This window comes from Physeter macrocephalus, chromosome 12, assembly GCF_002837175.3.
Source record: "Physeter macrocephalus isolate SW-GA chromosome 12, ASM283717v5, whole genome shotgun sequence".
NCBI lineage: Eukaryota > Metazoa > Chordata > Mammalia > Artiodactyla > Physeteridae > Physeter > Physeter macrocephalus.
In genome coordinates, this window is record NC_041225.1 from 63,360,882 (window position 1) to 63,385,420 (window position 24,539).

A 24,539-nucleotide genomic window follows, 5' to 3' on the forward strand; every position below is an offset into this window, starting at 1 on the left:
CCACGGGGGGAGCCACCACAAAAGGAAGGCCCCATAACAACAAAAAAAAAAAAAAAAAAAAAAAAAAGAAGTGAGCTAATAAACCATGCAAAGACGTGGAGGAAACTTAAATGCGTATTACTAAGTGAAAGAAGCCCATCTGAAAAGGCCACACACCATAAGATTCTAACCACATGACATTCTGGAAAAGGTAAAACTATAGCTATGGTAAAAAGATCAAAGGTTGCCAGGAGTTTGGGGGAAGCAGGGATAAATAGGCAGAGCACAGAGGATTTTTAGGGCAATAAAACTACTCTGTATGATACTATAATGTCGGATATATGCCATTACAAATTTGTCAAAACCCATAAAATGTACAACAAAAAGAGTGAAGCCTCATGTAAACTATGGCCTTTGGTCAATAATGAGGAAACAAAGGTGTCACACTGGTGCATGGGGGAGGTGCAGAGGGGAAGGCTTATGTGGGAACGCTCCATACCTTCAGCTCCATTTTGCTATGAAACCAAAACTGCTGTAAAAAATAGCCTGGTAATATTTTTAATCTATAAATAATTAATAGAGCATGTTAAGCACCAGGGTTAGGTGTGGGGAATATGAGGAAGGGGGGCCACTTAGCTAAGGTAAGGCCACCTCCTCAGAGCCACGATCAGAGGCATTCCAGGCAAAGCGAACAGCAAAGGCCGGAGTCCTGAGTAAACTGCCCAGCAGACTGGGACCCCTGCCTCTACGGGCCTGCCTCCCTTCTCTGCAGGCACCCAGTGCAGGGAGGTGAGTTATAGGCAGAAGGCCATGTGGTGAGCAAGGGGCCACAGCAAGGGAGGAAGGGACTCCAGGTGGTGACTGGCAGAAGACTGCGATGGCCTCTCCCTGCTCGGGGCCGGGATGTCTGCGGAGTGAGGCTGCTCCCCAAAGGCAGTGCTGGGGAGTCTGCCCCCCTTTGCCCCTGCTATCCACACATGTCTCCAGGTTGGTTAATGCAACTTAGTTGGCTACTGTTAAATCTTGCTCGGGCAAATTATCCAAATGATTTCACCTCTCTGTGTCTGTTTCCTCATCTACAAAATAAGGAGAATAAGAGCTAGCTTGCAGGGCTCTGGGGTGGAAATGAGGATTCAGTGAGGTAACCAAGCTATGTAAAGCCCCTTGTGCTTGATATTAGCCATTCAAGAGATGGTTAGTTTAATTGCTCTTATTCATATTATTTTGACTATTCTGGCGCAGCCTGTGAGCCTTGTTAGCTCTTTAAGGAACAGCAGTAGAGCACAGGAATGGCCCATAAGGCATGGGCTCTGGGCATACGATCTGTATCAGGCAAGTTATTGAAACTCTCTGCCTCAGTTTACCCATCTGCATAATGGGGTTACTGATGGACCTTACTTAATGGAGTTGTTGTGAAGATGGAATGAGTTAATTCACATAAAGCTGTTAAAACAGTACCTGGCACATGGTGGGGGTCCAGATGTCCACTGTTGTTATATGCTGTGTAGATCATTTCCAAAGATGGCTGCAACAATCCCATCCCTCCCACATGGAGTCTGTTTCCCTTCCCCTTTAATCTGGGCTGGTCTTAGGGTAGAAATGACATTCTGGGACTTCTGGGCCTTAACAGTCCTTGCAGCTTCCATTTTTGACTTCTAGGAAACTAGCTTCCATGGAAAGAAATCCGGGCTAACCTGTTGGAGAGGCCACATGGAGAGAGCGTGGAAGATAAGAAGCCACATAGGAAAGAACCAAGACGCCCCAGTAGACAGCCAGAACCCAGATATGTGAGTAAGGCCATCTTGATTCTTAAGACGCCACGGCTGACCCCAGGGGAAGCAAAGATGAGTGTTCCAGCCGAGCCGTGCCTAAATTCCTGCCTCAGAATCCTGAACAATCAAATGACCCTTCTTCTATGCCATTGGGTTTGGGGTGGTTTGCTACACAGCAATATGTACATATTTATATGTATATAAAATAACTAAATACATAAAACAGACACACACACATGACTGCATCCATTATGTGTTGATTTTCTAGTTTCATTCTCACAGGCCAACCCTATTCCCCAGTTCTTAACATCTCCTTTATATCTCACCTATACAATCAATAAGGGAGCTGATATTTTCTGGTAATGAATCAAAAGAGTGAAATAATCCAGAAAAGGTGAGAAGGTGTGGTCTCTGCTCTTGAGAAACTTAAAGTTAAAATGGCTTAAAAAAAAAAATGTACCATGGAATACAGAATAAAAAACCCAATCCCTCACATCTGCATAATGTTTTGGCCTTTCTAGGAATCATCAGAAATCACATGATTTTCCTTCAAAGCATCTAAGAGCAAACAGTTAACACTGGCTGACCATTTCCTATTTGCCTGGCACTCATCCAAGCATTTACTTCCTATCGTAATGAAACAAGTTGTACTTTCCAGAAATGGCTGCCATGGGACTTCCCTGGCAGTCCAGTGGTTAAGACTCCACACTTTCACTGCAGGGGGCACAGGTTCAATCCCTGGTCAGGGAACTAAGATCCCACAGGCCATGCAGCGCGGCCAAAAATAAATCAAAAAAAAAAACACCAACAAAAATGGTTGCCACAATACATCCCATCTTACATGCTCTTCTTATGACATGATGTTGCCATTCCTCTCATTGAGGTGGGATCTGTGTCCCTTCCCTTGAATCTAGACGAGCCTTTGTGACTGCCTTGACCAGGAGACCATGTCACAAGTGAAACCAAATGACTTTCAAGTTTGTCATAAAAATGCCATGCCCTTCTGCCTTGCTTTCTTGTCTGGGAGCCAGTTGCCATGCTGTGAGGAAGCCCAGGCCACATGAAAAGATGACATGTAGGTGTTTCAGCCGACAGGTCCATCTGGGATCCCAGCCAACAGGGCAGGTACGAACGGCCACACATGTGAGCGAGGAAACCTTTGAGATGATTCTAGCTCTAGCTCCAGCCAATGTCTGGCTGACACTGCATGAGAAACCCTGAGCAAGAACCACCTAGCTGAGACAGGGAATAATAAAATGATTGTTGTTTTAAGCCACAGAATTTTGAGGTGATTTGTTACACAGCAATAGATAACAAAGACACGTGGTTGTTTCGATGATGATTTGATTCCCTATGTCCCCTACTGAAGCGTCAGCTAAAAGAAAGTGGGAACTGAGCTCCTCTTATCCACGACTGTATCCCCAGGATCTAGCAGAGAACACTCGCTCATTAAGAATTTGTTAAATGAAGGAACATGTCATTGCTCTCGATTCTTACAAACCACTGGAAGAGGTCAGTAAGGTAGGCACTCTTATATTTGTAGATAAGGAAAACAGCCCAGAGACATTAAGTGACTTGCCTAAAGCTACACATCCATCAACTGTAAGAGTAAGACTAGATCCCTAGGACTTCCCTGGTGGCACAGTGGCTAAGAATCTGCCTTCCAATGAAGGGGACACGGGTTTGAGCCCTGGTCCAGGAAGATCCCACATGCTGCAGAGCAACTAAGCCCGTGCACCACAACTACTGAGCCTGCACTCTAGAGCCCGCGAGCCACAACTACTGAGCCTGTGTGCCACAACTACTGAAGCCTGCACGCCTAGAGTCTGTGCTCCGCAATAAGAGAAGCCACAGCAATGAGAAGCCTGTGCACCGCAACGAAGAGTAGCCCTCGCTCTCCGCAACTAGAGAAAGCCCGTGCTCAGCAATGAAGACTCGATGCAGCCAAAAATAAATAAATTAAATAATTAATTTTAAAAAAAGACTAGATCCCTAGTCTCCTGACTCCTCCGACTGGTGTGCTTTCCCCTGTGCCATGGTGATGTCAAGCAGATCCCATGTACATAGCTCTGTGTAACTGTCCTAAAGTGGGGTGGTACCCTGGAATGATGGCATCCCGATGAATCCAAGCCTGGCCTCCTTCCTGGAACAGGTAGTCTTTACATTAGATGTTGAAGCAAGCATGGAATATGGCATGACTCTGAGAACTGAAGAGTGAATTCCAGGGGGAGAAGAAGCATTTTGAATGACTTAGAGTCTAAGTGAACTGGGCACATGTGGAGTTAGTTGGCAGTGGCTTTGCTAGTTAAAGAGAATGGGCATGAGAAGTCTGGGATGAGCAAAGATAGGGAATCAAGGGCTCTAGATTGGGGGGAGGGGGCTCCTCTACTGAGCTTGACATCTGCAGAAACCCCGAGTTGTGCACCTTCTGGCCCAAAGTAACTGGCTATCCAAAGGGGGATCCTGGCCCCAGGAAGGGATCTCAGTTCCTAGAGCACCACAACACAGATGAGGAAGATGACATGACTCCATCCATCCTGAATGCAGAGGTGAAAGACCAGGGGAGGGGAGAAATGCTCTGCGTTTTCTCCGCTATTCCTTTTCTTCTAGGCTTCCTGAATTTGACAATCTCCATTATTACCAACGGAGGGAAAAATGACAACTAGGATTTCTTTTGAATCTTGGCAACAGAGCTCAGGCTTTTATTAGCATGCAATAAAAATGGCATTGACCTCAGGAACAAATAAATTAAATCCTGGTTGGCTTGGAGTTTAACATCTTAGCCTTTCGAAGTTCACTTACCGAGTGATTTACTTCCTTAGCTCCTTTAACCCAATATATTCAGCAGCTGACCTTCTAGTGGATGCCATTTACCTTACCTCAGTGATACAGACCATAGACAGACCTGAACATGGGTCTCAGAAATGATTCATAAAGATTAAACATGTTTTAGACATGCACACCATGGAGCAGCGAGAGGCAGCTTGGGGGATAAGAGTGCTGGGGTGGTCTCCGGAGTCTGGGAGGCCAGTCCTGATTGTGACTGTGCCCTAAACTTCTTGAAGCCTCAGTTTTTCCATCTGTCAAAATGAGAATTGTGTCACATTAGCATGGAGGACTACTCCCTAAAAATAAAATTCCATGCTAAAGTATTTAACTTGTCTCCATAAGAACGTACTGAGGACTTTCCATGAAGAGATTGAGATCCCCAGTGGATTATACAACGGAGTCCCTGTTCTCAAGACTCCCTGTCTACTAGGGGAGATAAGACACATATAGAACAGCAGCCGATAAAGGCTGGCAAGAGTAGCAGAATGAATTGTAGAGGCAATAAATGCTGTGATCAGTAAAGAAGGCTGCATGGAGGAGGTGATACTTGATGTGGGCATTGAAGGTTATGCAAAGGGTAGGTAGATAGACAAGAGTCATATGGATTTAATGTACAGCAAAATCTGCAATACTTCGTTTATTATTACGTAAACATTAGTATATTTACAGCCATAGCATATTCAAAATATGAAACTGCTATGTGGGTAGATTACTGTTTGTTTAAAAATATTTGCTACCCCCCCTACACTGCCCCTTCCTGGTGCTCTTCCCTATAGGAAGAGTATACCTCCTGCCCCACTGATGTCCGCGTTGAATGTGACTTCATTTCCCAATGGAAGTGATGTACATCATAAAGCTTTGAGAGCCATTGAGTGGTTCCTCATTGTTCTTTTCCTCTCCCAGAAGGCAAACGTGCCCCAGAGAGGTTCTGCCTCTATAGCCTGAGTCTAAGAATGAAGACATGGAACAGAGTTGAATAATGAACAAGTAATATGAGCGAGAAATAACCCTTTGTGATTGAGATTGCCTGTTACACAGAATAATTTAGTCTAAGCTGACCAAGGCAAGCTTCATGCAGAAAAATCTGACATCGTCAGTGTAAAATAAAACATGCACTCCTCCTGCGTGTCTCTTATACTCTCAATACTCCACTACAACACTGTTACACTTCTGACACCAGGTGTGTGGGTTTTCCGCACATCAAACTATCCGGGTTTGCAGGGGAGGGATAAATTAGGAGTTTGGGATTAACATATACACACTACTATTTATTAACTGGATAACCAACAATGACCTACTGCATAGTACAGGGAACTATACTCCTATAGGGGAAAAGAATCTGAAAAAGAATATTTTATATATATATTATATATATATATATACACACATATATATAAAACTGAATTGCTGTGCTGTATACCTGAAACTAACACAACATTGTAAATCAACTATGCTTCAAAAAATGTATGCATATATACATATACATATTTATATAAAAGATTTTAAAAAACCAATTCTGTGACACCAGCAGGGTGTCCTTCAATTGAATTGAATTCTGACACTATTTACCTGGAGATAGTATCAGATCCCACAGGTTAAAGGCTCAGTCCCACAAGATTGCCCCCCATCCCTTTTTCAGATACCAGTTACAAGTCCAGGTTGTCAGTGTGCTTCTGAATGACCAGCTATATAGATCAGAGATTCCCACAACCCCCTCCTCAGACTTGATTCATTTGCTAGAGAGGTTCACAGAACTCAGGAAAACATTTTACTTACTAGATCACTGGTTTATTATAAAAGGATATAACTCAGGAAGAGACAGATGGAAGAGATACACAGGGCAAGATACATGGGAAAGTGTACAGAGCCTCCTTGCTTTCTGGGGGGACCACTCTCGAATCTCCACGTGTTCACCAACCTGAATGGTCTCTGGACCCTGTCCTTTTGGGTCTTAAGGAGTTTTCATTACAGAGGCACGATTGATTAAATTATTGATCATTGGTGATTGCATTCAGTCTCCCCCAGAGGTGGAGGGAGAGTTAAAGTTGCAACCCTCTAATCACATTGGTTCTCCTGGCAACCAGCCCCCATCATTAGGTTACCTATGGGCTTTCTAAAAGTCACCACATTAACATAAACTCAAAAGTGGTTGAAAGAGGCTTGTTATGAATAACAAAATGCACCTTTATCATTCTAATCACTTAGGAAGTTTCAAGGTTTTTAAGGAGTTCTTAGCTCAGAAAAGGAAGAAAAAATATATATTTCTTATTATAAATTACAGTATCACGATTAGTTACTTATTGACAACCTACACTGTATGAAGCCCCTCAAGAAGAGCTGGAGATGATAATGATGATTTCTTTTTAAATCAGTAAATGTATTCATAACTACCCTCAGTATTGAACTTCACGGTTCACAGAACACTAGTGTACATTATCTCAGCCAGACCCAGGAGGTAGGTATCTTCCCCATTGTACAAATGAGGACAGCTGAAGTTCAAAGAGGTTTAAGGCTCACCCCAGTTCACACAGCCCAAATGTACACCAGCCCCAGGCCAAGCTGGATCTTTGGACTCCCAATCCTGTGCTTTAAAAGCACCTATGATGGGACTTCCCTGGTGGCACCGTGGTTAAGGCTCTGTGCTCCCAATGCAGGGGCCCCAGGGTCCATCCCTGGTCAGGGAACTAGATCCCACATGCATACAGCAACTAAGAGGTCTCATGCCACAACTAACGAGCCCACGTGCCGCAACTAAGACCCAGTGAAACCAAATAAATATATATATATATATAAAGTAACAAACCTAGTTTAAAATGAAGAAAATATTTGATTCTAAAAACAAAACATAAAAAAAGCACTTATGATGTACACATTGCTACATTTAAAACAGATAACCAACAGGGATCTACAGTATAGCACAGGGAACTCTGCTCAATATTCTGTAATAACTTAAATGGGAAAAGAATTTGAAAAAGAATAGATACATGTATATGTATAACCAAATCACTCTGCTGTACACCTGAAACTAACACAACATTGTTAATCAACTATACTCCAATATAAAATTAAAATTTAAATGAAAGAAAAGAAGGCGCTCCAGCACCACCAGGCAGCTTGGGCTAAAAGCCAGCCTAGCTCTTGGGACAGAGTTGGATCTGTCTCCAGGGGCCCTAGAGCTCAGGCAACAGCTCTGGGGCTACAGGCTCCCCTGGAAGAAGTCCACTTTACAAGCTAATTCTGAAGGATTTACTTACCTTGGTGAGGGGGGTCGAGCCACCTCCTTGAAATGGTCTCCGCAACTGCCCCCTCCCTTCAGTCTGATTTATTTTCTGTGATAAGCTCTGAGGTTGGGATGCAAGGAGTGAGGGACTTAACATTAGAGGAAGGCAGAAAATGAAGGAAAGGAGAGAAGGGGGAATAAAGGAAAAAATAAACAAAATGAGCTCCCTACGTGTAGCCTGGGAGGTTCCTACTCCTCTGAGGAAACGGAGGTCCTCTACCCTCTTCCACTCCCATACTACACCTTTACCTTTCTGGGGTCCTACACCCTGAGTGAGGCTCCCCAGTTATGAAATGCAGGACAGAAGTTGCAGAACTAAACCTGGTAAGTGAGGCCAGCACCCAAGCAGGCCTGATATGAAAGTGTAAGTGCATCACCCACTGTTCTCGCTCTCCCCTCCTGCACCCCACAGCCTCAGGGCTGGGCTTCACACTGTGGTTTGGTTTGACCAGAGCAGGTGACTAGGGACTATTAGGGTACTGCTGTTCCTTTCCTAGCTTCTGGGACCACTGACTGACAGATGAATGCTGGGGATCAGAGTGTCTTCCCCACTCAAATTTGACTCTCATTGGATTGCAGTCTCCTTTGGGCACAGCCTTTCATACATAATGAAAATGAGTTGAGTTCACATACACCCTGTTTTGAGCACTTATTATGTGCCACACACTGTTCTGAGTTCTTTACATGGAATAACTCAATAATCACCTCTCCTACTATTATCTCCGTATTACAGATGAGAAAACTGAAAAATTCTGGTACTATCTGTAGTGAAATGATCAAAGGAGGTGTCCTTAAGACTCCTGAAGGAGTGTAGGAGATTGGAAGGACCAGACTTGAGCAAGTAAGTGTTTGGCGATCTGGTAAATAAAGGGCAAGCTGGCTGGATGTCCTGAGCCAGCCCCTTTTTCTCCAGCGAAAAAGGAAATTGACCTGAGGGGGACTTCCCTGATGGTCCAGCAGTTAAGACTCCACCTTTCAATGCAGTGGGTGCGGGTTTGGTCCCTGGTTGGGGAACTAAGATCTCACATGCCTTGCGGCCAAAAAACCAAAACAGAAAACAGAAGCAATATTGTAACAAATTCAATAAAGACTTAAAAAAAAAAAAGGAAATTGACCTGAGGGGGACTTCCCTGATGGTCCAGCAGTTAAGACTCCACCTTTCAATGCAGTGGGTGCGGGTTTGGTCCCTGGTTGGGGAACTAAGATCTCACATGCCTTGCGGCCAAAAAACCAAAACAGAAAACAGAAGCAATATTGTAACAAATTCAATAAAGACTTAAAAAAAAAAAATGGTCCACATCAAAAAAATCTTAAAAAATAAAATAAAAAAGAAATCCACCTGAGTGATGGGCTATCCAGAAAGAGTGTTGAATTAGGAGTTGGGGGACCTAGGACCCAAGTCATGAACCTGTCCCTGATCAATAGAGTGACCTTGAACAAGTCATGTTACCTCTCTGAGCCCAGGTACCCTACCAGTGAAGTGGGAGTTGGAGTTGGGGGCCCAGCTCACCTCCTTTGATCATTTCACTGCAGATAGTAATGGCCCCAGAATTGGTCAGTGTCCTCATCTGCAGTAGGGGTGGGAGTTATGACCTAAGGTTCAATGACGCCTCTGATTGCTGGCTCTGAGCTCCGCAGAGCAGCTGGCAGTGGCGTTCCTGGGAAATGAGCTGGAGGCTGCTACAGTTTGGCAATTTCCCTGAACAGCTGGTGTAGAGAGCAGGGAGGGCAGGACAACCTCTGAGATTCTGGCCAACTGCAGTGTATATTAAGGGCAACCCAGATGGCCGCTAGCCAACAACCCGTGCTGTGTAATTTGCAAGCCGTACTTTCTCCTTCTGAAGGTCTCTCTCTCCAGGATATGGAGAAGGAAGTCTGTCCCTTTCCACTTCTGCACCTGCCCACCTGAGCAAGGCCTCAGCCCGAGCCTCTATCATCCCCTGGATCCCATGAGTCTCCTCCTTCCCCAAGGCCAATCTGTGGCCCCTCACGTGGGCTCCAGGACCACCATGCCTCCTTGAACAGGCTTTAGAGTAGGGGGTCGAAAGGAAAATCACATTCTCCTGCCCCACCTTTGTTTCAAATGTGGATACGGGCTCTTCTCTTATTATTAATTTTTTTAAGGCTGTAAGGTTAAGAAAACCGCTGAAGGCTTGGGGTTGACAAAAGAGAGTTAAAATTACACAAGGAAAACAGTTAAGTTGGAGATTGCCTACAGGCTCTCCTAGAGTCCACTGACCCATGGCCTGGGGTGCTCTGCAGCCTCCCCCCAGCCCCACACTGCCTTCAGGCCACCATCAGACTGCAGAGCTAACTCAACTCTCACAGGCAGGAGGGCCATTGGCCAGATCTCCCCTGCCTGGAGTTCAGGCCCCAACTCTGTTTTCCCCAAGAGAGAAGAGGAAAGCCTCTCCTCCACCACGTGAAATTCTGCCATGAGTGGTGGTTCTGTCTGCCCACTAGAAAGAGAGCCTTCTGTATTGGTATGCATAACCATTGCTTTCCTCTTGTCTCAACCTGTCCATGCCAGAATAATGCCAACCTTCCCTCTGCATAATCAAAAAGCTCAGTGTTTTTCCCAAAATAAAAAGCAGTCTATTCCCTTAGGTGGATTTCCTTTTGTCCTCTTGCTAAACAGAAAACAGCTGAGGCTTTGAAATTACTGTGTCCCCTGCTTCAAGCCTTCTAGATTGCAGAGTCTGATATGAGAGCATCCCATCACACAAGTCATAATCAGACATGAACAACCACATTTGGAGCAGTCATGGTTGAAGGCAGAAGATGCCACGCAGCCTTCAGAAGCAGGTCCTTCTAAGAGTTAAGGTTTTAAACTAAGCATAGAATTAGAATGGCCTGTAAGTCTGTAGCACATGGCTTCATCAGCCAGCAGGACCAAATTACCCCTGTGTTTATTTATTTTTTTTAAAGGCATTGACCTATGAATAAACAGCACTTGACATTGAAAATTGCCACTTAAATACCCAGCTCCTCTGCCCGATTACAGCAGCCTTAGGAGCTCTTCCAAATTGTCACCTAGCGTGAATATGACAGCAAACAATGCTTTAAAAGTAAGTAATCTGCTCTATAATTATTTCAGCTGCTGCAACTGCCAACCAGCAGGATCACTTATGAGAAAGGATGCAGTCGTCCTTTATTAAAAATGCATGAATATACAGTCTCTTGATTGTGGAAATAATCAGCAGACTATCTAATGCAACAAGACTTAGCCACAGAAGAATTAATTAGGGTGAAATTGATTAAGGAGAAGAGGGTAAAAATCTATCTGTGATGATTCAGGCTCCGATTAAACTCAAGCATTAATTCTCACATTCTTTTCAAATTAAGAGCCTCATCTAAATACTCTGCATTAATATTCCAACATACTCCACTCTCCCTTAACCAGAGAGAAACACAGACGTTTCTAATGAAAGCTAAAGATCCTGCTCTTGTTACCCATCAAGCCACTGTCATCAAGATTTCAGGAGCTTGGAGCTTTTATTATTTAAATAAAAGACAGCTGGGGACGGGTAGCGAACTCCCCAAATTCATTGTGGTCTTGAGCGTTTAGGACTTTCGTTGGGAGATTTTCTTAAAAGCTAAAGGAAGAATACAACACAACTAATTATATGATAGCTGCCAGAATTCTCTTTGTCTTGCTGTAACCTGTTTTGGTACAGATAAGGGGGCCTTGAAGGGGTCATATATTCCATCCCTCTCCCTGAGACGGAGCTGTGTCAAACCCAGAGATGCATCCGTAATTATCTGCCATCTCCTGAGAGGCCGCCGGGCACCGGGGTTCCACAACTCCCTTGGTAACGCGATCAGGCAGCTAATACATTCCCAGATCCTGCTCGCCCTCCCCCTCTTCCCCCAGCAGCCGTTTGAAGGATGTGAGGAGAAGCTTCCCGCATCATTGATTTTTCTCTTTTCACCTTTCTTCCATTAGGAGCCCGCTCCGTGCTTCCTCTCTCCCTGTCCAAACCTCCAAACAGGGCTTCGGTTTCACAGGGTCACTGACCTTTCCGTGCTCCTCCAACGACTGCTATCTTTGCAGCTCTGCTTCCACCTGCCGCCTTGCCTTTGGTCCCATGGGCGTTATGGTTGAGTACATCCTTTGTCCGAGCCGGATCTCGAGGCTGAGAAGCATCCCAGACGGCTCGGAGCAGTCCCTCTGCCTGGGATGCATGCCCTCAGCACCATCTGGGGGACCCGCTGGTCCAGGTGTTACGAGATGGAGGGCTCCGGGTTGCCGGCCTTATCGGAGACATGTGGGGAGACAGAAGTAAGGCAATTTCAAGCCCTTTGTTTGGCCTGAATAAGACCTGGTTTTCCTCTTTCGCGGCCCTGGGAGATAGTCATGGTTCCCATTTCACTCAGGAGACGGAGCTGCTTACAGAGGCCTTCAAGCAGAGTCTTCCTCCACCGTGGGGAATCCAGCCAGGTCCCCCTGGGGAGTTTAGCAAGCATCACCCGGGGGAGAGGGCGGTCCAGACAGGGAGCAGCCTAAGGGGATCTGGGAGCAGCGTGAATGTGGCAGGTTTCCCCTTCCTGGGCCTACAAGGGAGATCCCATTTACATTTACGATAAAATATCCACGGTGACCCTCTCCCCACACAGCCCTACTTGCTGGTCTCAACTGCTTCTAGAATAGCTGGGCAGATGTCGGTGGAGGAATCCCGGGTAGGTCACCAAGGAGCTACAGGACTACTATTACTGAGAGCCTCAGGGAGAAGTCCAGTTACTCAGGGGTGCAGCCATACTATTCTGCAACCTGGCTCCACTGCCCACACCTCCAGGTCCAGGTTCACCACAGGTGACTTTGAACAACAAAGGAGGAAAATGGCAAGGTGGCCAGGCCCTGCCTCCTCTCAGAAAGCTCCTTCACATCTATGTAAATTCCTGGATGCAAACTATTACGGAGGGAGGGGCAGAGACCCCCCCCCAAAGCAGACCAGCCCCAAATGCAAATAGTTATGGGGGAGGGGAGGGATGGTCACCTTAACAACATCCATCCACAGAGCCTGGAATCCCAGACTCAACGGAAGTGGCCATGCCCTGCATGAAAACTGCTACGGCCGGAGCCCATTTTCTCCCTCCTCTTTCTCCCCTACAGTCTCTCTTTCACACTGTTCTTCTCCCAAATTTCCTTCAATTCGATTATTAACCACCTGGTTCTGAGGACCTACCTGGGACTTTAACCTTGTCCTAGGAACTGAGGAGGATGCAAGAGATAAAGATGAGATCCCTGCCCTCGAGAATTTCACAGGTTGGCAGGAGGATGATGTTAACTCAACCAAAGCAAGTGAAAACCATAGTAGACAGGGTATCATAAAGTATTAAATCAGGTGCCACCAATTTCACATTGAATGAAATCAGAGAAAGGGAGCAACCCTTGGGACGTGGGCCGGGGTGATCAGGAAGGCTCCTGGGAATAGGCGGGAGTTGAAGCTGAATTGGCATCACTTGGATTGAGGGGAGACAGGAAGGATTCCAGGGAAGCGTGGGTCTGTGCAAAGGCCCCGGCTGGAGGGCAGGTTAGGGAACCCTTCGGCCTGGCTGGAGGGGAAGGTAATGCTGGGTAATAAGAGCAGCCAAGCTTTGCAGGCCTTGAATGCCAGCTTTAGAGGTTTGGGTTTTAGCCTAGACTGTTAGATCTCAAACTTTGGTGCGCTGCAGTGTTGCCTGTGGTGCTGGTTAAGATAAGCTTCCCAGGCCCTGGCCTTTTATGTATGGGGCATTTTAAACAAGCATCCTAGGTGACTCTGATAGTGGCCCACAGGTGAGGTGGCTGCAGGTCCTCTTCTCGGCATTTTGTCCCTCCTGTGGGTAAAGATGGGCTTTGTTAGCACCATGGAAACCATGGGGCTACAGAGGATTCCCAGCTTCTGTGAGGATGTTGATCCTTGTCTCCTAGGAACGTGGAGGCTGGGGCAGTGGATTATTTTGACTACACAGTAGCCAAAGAGAAAGCAGTCCCGATGAACAACAAAATAGAAGAGTCACACCTGTAGAACAGTGGAGAAGCTACCTTAGATCCTGGGACCCTGTGGGCCCCCTCTTAAGCTATCCCACTGAGTAAAAAGTGGAGCCAACAAAGAAATAAGTTTGGTGGAGATATTTTTTATATGATAAAGGTGTTGCAGCTCTAGGTTTCTTTCAATGGCTATCGCCCCTTATCATTGTAACATGCATTGGGTCCCAGATCTGCCCTTTAATTCATGGATTTTATGGCAAGTTACTGGCCCTCCCTATTAAACCTATTTGCTCAACTTCTCAATTTTTACTGGGAAATTTTCAAACCTAGAGAAAACTTGAAAAGATAATGCAGGAAAACCTATAAATCTTTCATCTAGACTTACCAAGTGTTAACATTATCATTTGTTTTTTTTTTCTGTCTTTATACAAGTATATAAATATTTATATAAATATGCACATATTTATATACTATATATGTACATATTTATATACATACACTTTCTTTTTACAAAAGCATTTAAAATTCACAGATATCCTGACACTTCATCCCAAACACTTAAGAACCATTCCTCCAATAATTCCTCCTATAAGCACAATATCCTTATCACACCTAAGAAATTTAACATTGATACAGTAATATTAGCTTATAGAACATATCTAAATTTGATTCTCCCAAAATATCCTTTTTGGCTTTTTAAAAAAAAATCCAGGATACAATCAAGATTCACACAGTATATTTAATTGTCATGTCTCTTTAGTTTCCTTTAATCTAGAACAGTCTCCCTGCCTTTGTTGTTGTTGTTTATGACATTGGCATCTTTAAAGAGTCTTATAAAATGTCCCACAAACTGGATTTGTCTGATTTGACCCAGGCTAAACATTCCGAGGCAAGAATATACTACGAAGGTGAGGCGGTGTCCTTCCCATGGCATGCCATGGTGTCAGGAGTCACGCCATGTCCGTTTGTCCCATTGGTGATGATGAGAAGTTGAATCACTTAGCGAAGGTGTGCACTGGACATTTTGACACCTGGTTTCATCTAAGTAAGCACCGCGCAGATCTTATTGATCAGTCCAGCCAGATTATAAAGTGCTTGAGGGCAAGAACTGCGTCTTCTCCTTTGGAAAATAACGCTTTACAGTTTACCAAACTCTTTCATATAGATTATCCTATTTCCTCTTCAGACACACTGATGGAGAGGTTTTTACTCCCATTTACAGGAGCGCAAAATTTCACAGTGCTTGGGAACCCTGACGTGGAATCCCAGACCTACCCTTTAGTTAATGGGTTTTATGGCAAGTTACTTAACCTCTCTTTTAATTCTCTGTTTCCTCAACTCTAAGATGGGGATAATAATATCTTCCTCCCAGAGTTGTTGTGGGGACTAAATGAGGGTGCCAAAAAGAAAGTGTTCGACATAGGTCTTAGCACATAAAGAATGCTCAAAAAAATGAAAGTGTTGTATGGATAGAGCTAAACACATCACAAACACTCAACATGCGTGTCTACACCAATACTCGGGGAGGTAAAGGTCTGCCTTGTGGTCACTCGGCTGAGCAAAGAGCAGAGCCCAGATTCAAGCCCCATCCCCCTGACTCCAAATCCAAATTGTATCCCCATTCTCCACACGCCGTCCTGCGGCAATGCGCTAGCCGGCACCGCCACCTAGGAACCATAGGATCAAAATCATACGAGTCGTGTGTGAAAACTAGACTTGATTTCAAACATCTTATTCACACCTAATTTCAAGATGCATGCAGCCAGGCACTATTGCTCTGATCATACAGGGTTGGCCAAGGGGCCCCTCACTGATGCCCCTTCTTCCGCCATGTATGGCCTTCAGCTCACCGCTGTGTCACTTGGCAATCTCACAACACCCCCAAACTCACCACATTGAACAGCAGTCACCGTGCTCCTGGATGCAGCGCATTGTGGCTGGAGATCACTGTGTGTTTAACCAAAAAGTTTCCCCTGCCCTGCCCCTGCAGAGTAATTGGTCTAGAGTAGGGCCAAGACTGGAGAATTGTCCTTGGTTAAAGTGGGGAGGTTGTAGGGTTCCAAGCCAGGCAGAGGTCCTTGAAAGTCCCCTGTTGTTTTCACTGGAAATTCCCATTCCTTCTTTCTACCCCAGCCCCAATCCCAGTCTACAGAGGGGAAAGCCACAGCAGCAGCAAACCATCGCTCTGAGCCAAAGGTCTTTATCCCATATGAACTAGGATGCGTCCAGTTAAGAACTAATCTCACCTGGCTGGGATGGTGAAGTGTATGTTTGCTGTTCAGTTGTGTGTTTGGGGTCCAGGGGAGGGAAAGATCACTTCTAATGAAGATTTCATGGAGATGGTGGGCCTTGGGGAAGAGTGTGCTGGAGCTGGATAGGAAGGAGGAGGAGGAAGAAGGGTAGTCCTTATTTGGGGGGGTGATGCTTGGGGCACAGAGCATCAGTAAAGGCACAGAGGTAGGATAACAAAGGGCCTGGTCTGCGGATCGAGGGCAGGTGTGTGCAGGGGAAGAGTGGGAGACAGGCACCGAGCAGGCGCGAGCCCCTCCCTTCCAGGCACAGAGCAGACCGTGGCTGTGGAGCGGCTGAATATTTCATTGATGGAAAATTGGATGTGGCTGTAGTACCTGGGATGCAGATTCTGATTTCATGGCCAGTGTACCCAGATGGCTGATTAGGCCATCTCCTAATGGAGGGGCAGACACCGCCCCGCTCCTCCCCCCAATTTCCCAGCCCAGGAGGGCACAGATACTGACGTTCCTTCCCAACACCTCCAGACCCACCTTGGTTCCACTTACTCAACAGACATTATTTAGCATCTACTGTGTGCCAAGCATGATGTTAAGCACAGAGGAGACACAGATGCCTCTGCCCTGGGTGGCAGCTTGGGGACACAGACCCCCTAACAGGTCTCTAACTGTGGGAACAAAAAAGCACTGTGGAGTCCTGGGGGTGATTCAATTCCCTGGGCCTGAGACTTCACAGAGGACTGGCCCCCTGTGCTCATGGGTTCCCTAGACAGAGAGGAAGGGAAAGGAAGCTAACCAGCATTTAGCGAGGACTTCATTTTGGCAAAGCACTGTGCTAGGAGTTTGTCCTATACTACAGCCTTCAGTCCTCACAGTCATTGTAAAAATAGATATGCTAATTCCCAACTGTGTACACAAAAGGCATTTCTGGTGGGAACATGCACAGGAACACGTGCGAAAGAACTTGGGAATATGGGGACCATTTAGCAATTTGGAGAGGCTGAAGCATTGGAGGCTTAAGGGGAGGCTGACAAGAAATGAGCCTAGGAAGGCAGACTGGGGCTTTTCACGTCAGGATAACAAACCTGGACTTTATCCACTTGGCCGTGGAAAGCCTCTGAAGAGTAATGAAGAGGACAGTGCCAAATGTCCCACTAACTCCTTCTGCACTGATGGCCTCCCTGGTCCTGGTCTCCTCTCCAAATCCTAACCACTGCTCTTCATATCAACAGATACTGACTGTACACCTCGACTCTGGGCCAGGCGCTGTGCTGGGTGCTGGGCGTGTGGCAGTGAACAAGACAAGGCCTAATGGAAGACGGGGTAGTAAAGGGAGAGAGACAATAAGACAATACCTAGTAAACAAATACACAAATAAATAAAAGATCATGATAGGTGCTATGACAAAAATAAAACACATAAAGGGGACAGAGAGAGTTGGGGGTGGGGAGGGGAGGCTGCTTTTAGTTGTTTTCTCTCCTGTCCATGAAGCTCCGGTTGTTATGGGGAACAGGGGTCTTAGAACAGGGAACTGGGGGGGGGGTGTCAATTTCCCCCATTGCAAATTCTCTTCTGAAAGGAAGTTAAGTTCTTAGAGAACCATGGTCCATGCTTCCAACATTCCTGGGCCACTGATGCTGTCTCTCCCCAAGACCCAGGCAAAGAGCACCTAACTTTATAAACCAGCGAGAGGCATGGCTGGGGCAGGCAAAGGGAGCAGTCCCTGAATCCCAGAGCTGGAAAGGAGGACCGCAGAGACCACACAGAACAGATGGTAGATGTTTGGAACCCATTTCCGGATATGGGTTTCTTTCCCTTCACCCATGAGCCGCTACAGAATTTCATCTTCTTGGCAGCCAACAGGGTGCAGGGTTCTTCTTCCTCTGAACCAACCCCTCTGCTTCAGGGCCCAGTCTTGGCCATTCCTCACAGGCAGGGAGAAGACAGATTTAAACCCAGGCCAGTGGTCCTCAGAGAAACCAAGTCAGCCTGAGTCATCGCTTCACAAGCTCACAAAATCCTAAGCCCTTTCAACATCTCTGATTACCCGCCCTTGGTGGCCAGATCGATGTGTGCCCTGAGAGTGAGGGAGGAGTACGTGGGATACTGGCGGGAGGGTGGGAGGGGGAGCTTGTCATGCCCCAGTTTCTGGAACATGGAGCTGGAAAAGCCAGGAGGGCGACAGTGTGGACCTAGAGAGCCCAAGGAGGGGCCCTCAAAAATGAGCCGAGGGCTTCCCTGGTGGCACAGTGGTTGAGAATCTGCCTGCTAATGCGGGGGACACGGGTTCGAGGCCTGGTCTGGGAGTATCCCACATGCCACGGAGCAACTAGGCCCGTGAGCCACAACTACTGAGCCTGCGCGTCTGGAGCCTGTGCTCCGCAACAAGAGAGGCAGCCATAGTGAGAGGCCCGCGCACCGCGATGAAGAGTGGCCCCCGCTTTCCACAACTAGAGAAAGCCCTCGCACAAAAACGAAGACGCAACACAGCAAAAATAAATAAATTAATTAATAAACTCCTACCACCCCCCCCCCAAAAAAAAAATGAGCCAAGGGTCAGAACTGGAACAGACCTGATGGGACGGGGACTACATGCCGGAAGGGGATGGCGAGCAGGTCAGACTGGTGGGGCTGGATCCCAAGCAGGGCCATCCCGGAAGGAGACTGGGAAACCAGCAGATGCTAGGCTAGGCTTGGAACAAGAGCCTAGCTCATGACTGCATCAACCTGGAGGGACGAAGGAACAAGAGGGAAGGGTGAGGATGGGCCCTGGACAGCCCACGGGCCCGAGGCTGTGTCGTGGTCTGGGCTAAAGTGAAGACAGGCTCCTAAATACAGAGAAGGAGGCAATCCATGTTGGCCATCACTGTCTTCCATCCCTCAAAATAATCCCTCTGGGTCTGGTCTTATCACAGCACTTTTGCCCTCCTGCTTCCCTCAGGAAGTCATGGAAACAATCTGGGGCCCTGGAAAATAATTTGGTAGCCCCCTCACTTGCTTAGAGGACCTCTTTCCACCTTTCCACTCTCCCTGGGGGATTTCCTAAAGCCCAGCCTTCTGAGAGCCGAAAAGAAAGGAGAACGTTTTCTTGATTTCACAGAGCAGAGCATTACGCCTACCTACCAAAGCTCAAAATGATGCAGAATTTGAGGCCGTGTGTGTGAAAGAGTGCAAATCCATCCTCACAATTTTTCTGAGATTCCATCTGAAACATCCTTAGGCTGAATAATGAGGAATTCAGCACTCTTCCCTACCCCCTTCTCTCTCTCTCCACACACACACACACACACACACACACACGCACAAGCACACGCACACGCACACACACGCCCTCCCCCGCACCCATCTCAGAATCTTCTCTTTTTTCTGCCGCAGTCTCTGCTTCCTTCTCCTCCTTCCACCTCCCATCTCAGCAGGAACTCACCAGGACCAGCAGCCTCCCAACCACAGGAACAGGTTTCTCAGAAGGAGTAGTTAATGCAGACCTGACCACAAAGTCAGTGCTGCCCTAAGCCCATGTCTCAGTCTCACCACGTCTAATGTAACCCAAGGAATGATGCAATTGCATCTTGCAGCTTTTACCCAAACAGGGCCTGGGGTTGCCCCGGGGAGCTGGCTCTGCTGCTGTTTTAGGAGCCGACCTCACTTCTTGTGGCAGGAGCTGCTTGGTCCCTTCCCAGGGATCAGCTGCTCCCATGGACTTGGGAAGGGCACTTATAAAATTGGGATTCATAAACAGGCTGCAGAGGGTCCCCAAACTGAATGCACACGTGTGCGTATGTGCATTTTTCCTGGGGACGAAGATCTGTTAGTTCTGTCTGATTCTCAAAGGAATCAGAGACCCTCCGAATGGTTTTACTGGTCTGGGGCAATAGGTAAAACAAGGAATTGAAATTCGCCTCCTCTCATTTCGCTCCCCAATGCGTGTGAGTTTTATGCAATTCCTCATCTAAAAGGGAAGCCTGAGCCCATGGAAGTCGGGGGTTGAACATCCTGAATATACAGTTCTTTGGATAGTCACCAAAAGAAGCTCTGAGCAGGAGACATGAGGTCACCTTCAGGGAGGAGACTCTTGAGCTGTCTGGGGTGAGGGGATGAGGAATGAGGAGGATCGGTGGCCTTGAACCCCACAAGGAGAGGCCAGAGAAACTTTCTGGGATGCAGTACAGGCTCTGCCTCGAAAATGCAGCTCCAAAAGAGATGCTGTGCAGATTCCAAGCTGCCAAATCCCGGAGGCCCTATTGGACAACCCAACCTCCATCAACCCAGATGGTACTGGGCATCCTGGGCCCTACCCCCCAAGATCAGGTGCCCAAAGTGCAGAGCCACTGCAGAGTCAGACCTGAGAAGCTCAACACCAAGCCCCAGCTTCCCTGACCTCCCACGGGAGGGATAAGAGAGAATGGGGGCCTCCACCCATCCACTCACCAGCCTCTGAATCTCTTTAGTCCTTGGCATTGGTAATTAACAGCCGGGAAGTTATGCATCAACCTCAGCAAGCTAATGTGGCAGGAGCTCCCTCCTGACAGCAGAGCTAATAAGAAATTTGCTAATGCAATTGATCACTTTAAAAAGCCATATGTCAGCGGGGATGAGTGCTTCTTTGCAGCAGCTAGTCTAATTGTCAGAGCGGAGCAGCGAGCTGCTCTCCGAAGCGGGTGAGGATGATGTCTTCACTGAATCAATGGTGCAATGCAGCAGGCAGGGACTGGGAGGAGGGGGTGTGGTGCTGAGCATGAGGCACCCAGCTCTTGCGGCTCCCAGGAAGCCAGTCTCTGCAGGCCGGTTCTAAGGACCTATGAAGAGCCCTGAGCTGCAGCCCCTGCTGGAAGCTGCACTTGCAGTCTCTCAATTTATGCCACAGTATTAAAATAAGAAACAGCTCTGTCTGCAGTGACAGCTGATCTCAGCCTCAGCCAGTGAGTGTCAACACTCCAGACCCCACTCAGGCTTCTGCTGGGGGCAGGGCTGATACCTCCGGCGAATTTGCTTTTTCTCTCCCAGACCCTGCAATGACTCCATCCACCAGTCCTGAGTCAGATGCAGGCAAAGAAGATTGAAAATCCACCTCAGGGGACTTCCCTGGTGGCGCAGTGGTTGAGAATCCGCCTGCCAATGCAGGGGACACAGGTTCGAGCCCTGGGCCGGGAAGGTCCCACATGCCACAGAGCAACAAAGCCCGTGCGCCACAACTACTGAGCCCGCGTGCCGCAGCTACCAAAGCCCATGCACCTAGAGCCCGTGCTCCGCAACAAGAGAAGCCACCGCAATGAGAAGCCCGCGCACCTCAACGCAGAGTAGCCCCCGCTCGCCGCAGCTAGAGAAAGCCCGCGTGCAGCAGCAAAGGCCCAACGCAGGCAAAAATAAAAATAAATAAATTAATTAATTAATTTTTAAAAAAAGAAATCCACCTCAGGCCCACCAAAGTCTGCTCCCAGTTGAGTCAAAAGGCAACTTGCTCTGAATGCCTGGTGTTTGACAAAAACAAAGAGTGTTTTCCAGAAGGGGGAGAGACCTCTGCCGTGGGGTTTTGCTTCCAACACTCGCTCCAAACCATTTGCCCTCCAAGCAAATCCATAGAGAAGCAAGAGAATCAAGTGACCTCTGTGGGAATGGAGCTCAGGGCTACCAGGAACGCTGTTGGAGGGATTAAGGACGTCCACGTGTCTGGATCCCCACTGCTTTCTGGAATAGTCCTCACTCTTAGTTATCCGTGGGAATGAGGGAGGACAGGCCACCAACATGCAGAGAAACATCACACCCAGTCTCCATCAGTTCAGCTTTCCTCTGAACCACATGTTGATCCTGATTGTTTCCCATCCTTTACATGAATGCTTCGAATTTTGGGTGGAGACAAAGAAGACAAAACACAAGGACCCAGGTCATAACCAGTGAGTGTACCACACCCAATAACCCAGAGGAGCCTAGTTCCATGTGTCGGCAGTGCCTGACACAGCAGGCTGCCTTCCTACTCAAGACCTTCCTTGGCCTGATGACTCCCCTAGCCTCTGGGGTGAGGGCGAGGCCAGGTACCAGGAAGTGGTGCAAATTTCTTTATCAGCCTCATCTGTAGGAGAGGAGGTTTTGCAACAAGGCCCCCTCAGGGAGTTGGAGCCACCTGTGTGTCTGTGAGCAACCTGAAGGCAGTGGGCAACTCCTCGGGCTTCCCGGCATGCCCTATCCAGCACCGGGGCAGAGCAGCCAGAGCGGCTTGGGGTCTGAGGAGCACCACCTCCAAGCCCTGGTCCAGGGGCTTAGCGGCCAAGGATACAGGAACAAAGAGGACCATCCTCTGGACCTGCTCGAGCTAAGGGTCCCAGGGGCCCCGTTATGTGCCCTTGAAAATGTACTTTAATATCTAAAGTCCTATCCTCTTATTAAAAAAAAATTTTTTTAATTTCTCCTGGTTCTCCTCCCAACTTTATTTTTCACAAATCAATTTTAAGACTATTTTGGCCAAATTTAAAACATTGATTAGAAAGCCACTGAATTAGATTTATTTAGGGAAACATTTTCACTTTTACAAAACTGAGTCTTTCTATTCAAGAGTATGAGCATGTTTTGCCATTTAAATAAAGCCTTGCTATCCAAGGACTTAAAAAAACTCCACACTGGATCTACATTACCTCCCTTGAAGGCTCATTGCCAAAGGTCCTATAGACTGTTTCTCACCAAGGCGGTAATGTGTTACTTCATCCTTGGCACTGAGGTGAATTACACTCTAAAGAGGACTTCCTGGGTGCCTTAACTTAAACCAAAGGCAATGGGACAAACGGCCACCTCAAGGTGTCTTGGCTCTGTGACCTCTAACAGAGACCCCCTCATTTTGGATCCACTCGACACACAATCTCTGCTCCAAGGCCAACAAAACTAAAACACCCCTCACTGTCACCTGGTCAATGGTGAGCACCTCTGGGTCCCAGGAAGGAGACCTAAGGGGAAAAAAAGCCCCTTCCTTTAAACCCAGGGTTGGTGGTTAACTTGTGAACAGGTGTTAGCACAGACTCTCCCCCCACTCACACTTTTCTCCAGTAAGCCCTCTGTAGGGCCAGCTTCACGAGGGCGACCTTGTTGTTGCCCAGGGGCTGGTGCTTAGATGGACCCTGCGCTTGGCTTAAGGCTATCCTGTCACAATCTTGGAATTCTTAATCATTTTGAATAAGGGACCCCACATTTCCATGTTGCACTGGCCCCAGAAGTTACATAACTTGTCCTGCTCCTCTGCAACACTTGCAGGCTCAGAGATGGTCAGGACCAGCCCAGGTCACACTTGGAGGTGGCTGGCATTCGAGCACAGGCACAGGTGCTAAGCTGGGCCCCCGGGGCAGGCTCTGTGTCCAGCCGCAGGCAAGTCCTCACTCCCTCCTGCAAATAGGCCTGGCTGATGGATTTTTAAGGGACACATCACAGGGGACTCGATGCTTCCTTCCTGGGCTCCTCTTCCCTGCCCGCCTCCCAGGGTCCGGGCTCTAACAGCCCACTTAGATAATCCTCAGTGGAACTTGCTGGCTGTCATCTGGACTGCTTCAGGCACGGGCCTGCTCAGTATTTTCAGAGTTTAGACCCCAGGAGCGAGTGAGCAGTCTGCGTTATCTCTCCAGACTTCTGCCTCTCTCAAGACCTCCTGGGAGTCTGGGTCAGCAGAAGAGAGCACTTCCAGACCATTAGCAGGAGCACATCTGGTCTCCTGGGCCAGAGGACGCCACCGCAGTGGGAAAGAGAAGGGCCAGAGCTCCTGGGACATAATCCACGAGGGTTACTCAGCCACCAATCAGTGCAGTTGGGGAGGAGGATGAGGTGGGGCTCTAGCCTGGAAAGCTCGGGGTCACATGTGCCTGGGAACCCTAGGATCTCCCCTCCTTCAGATCCCTCAGCCAGGAGGATGAAGCCAGCTTGGGCAATAAAGGAGTCAGGGTACCACCGGGAGGGAAGAGGCTCAGGGAACTCCCCATGGACATTCACTTTTGAAGGAAGCCTTTCTTCCTGAGGCCCAACCACGAGGATTCTGGCAGCAAGAGAAGGATTCGTTTGTAATCTCCCAACTGGAGAGGTGGAAGGAAAATGTTTAACTGCTTATTTAACTCCATCTATCCATTTACACATTCATCCCTTCATTAATTTAGTACTTATGTGAATGCTTATTTAGGGATCAGTTGTGTCAAGTGCTATGAGGACTACTGACTCACATGGTGGAAAGAAGGCAAGAGTACTCTCTGGGGTCCCTTTTATAAGAGCATGAAGTCCATTCATGAGGGCTCTACAATCATGACCTGCTTAATACCTCCCAAAGACCCCACCTCCTAATACCATCACATTGGGGGGTCAGGATTTCAACATATGAATTTGGGGGAGACACAAACATTTCATAACAGATTATAAGCTCTGTGGGGTGGGGACCATGTCTGTCTTGCTCACTGCTGTATCCTCAGCCCTTGCCCAGAGTGTGCCACATAACT

General features: G+C 47.5%; 1 long non-coding RNA gene across 1 annotated transcript in view; it reads right to left on the reverse strand.

Moving 5' to 3' along the window:
- Positions 1-24,539, reverse strand: part of LOC102988051 (uncharacterized) — a 71,241-nt gene that overhangs the window by 27,489 nt on the left and 19,213 nt on the right. Inside the window, exon 3 of the long non-coding RNA XR_447707.4 lies at positions 11,879-12,114. This is a non-coding gene — a long non-coding RNA (uncharacterized lncRNA). The remainder of the gene's footprint in view (positions 1-11,878; positions 12,115-24,539) is intronic.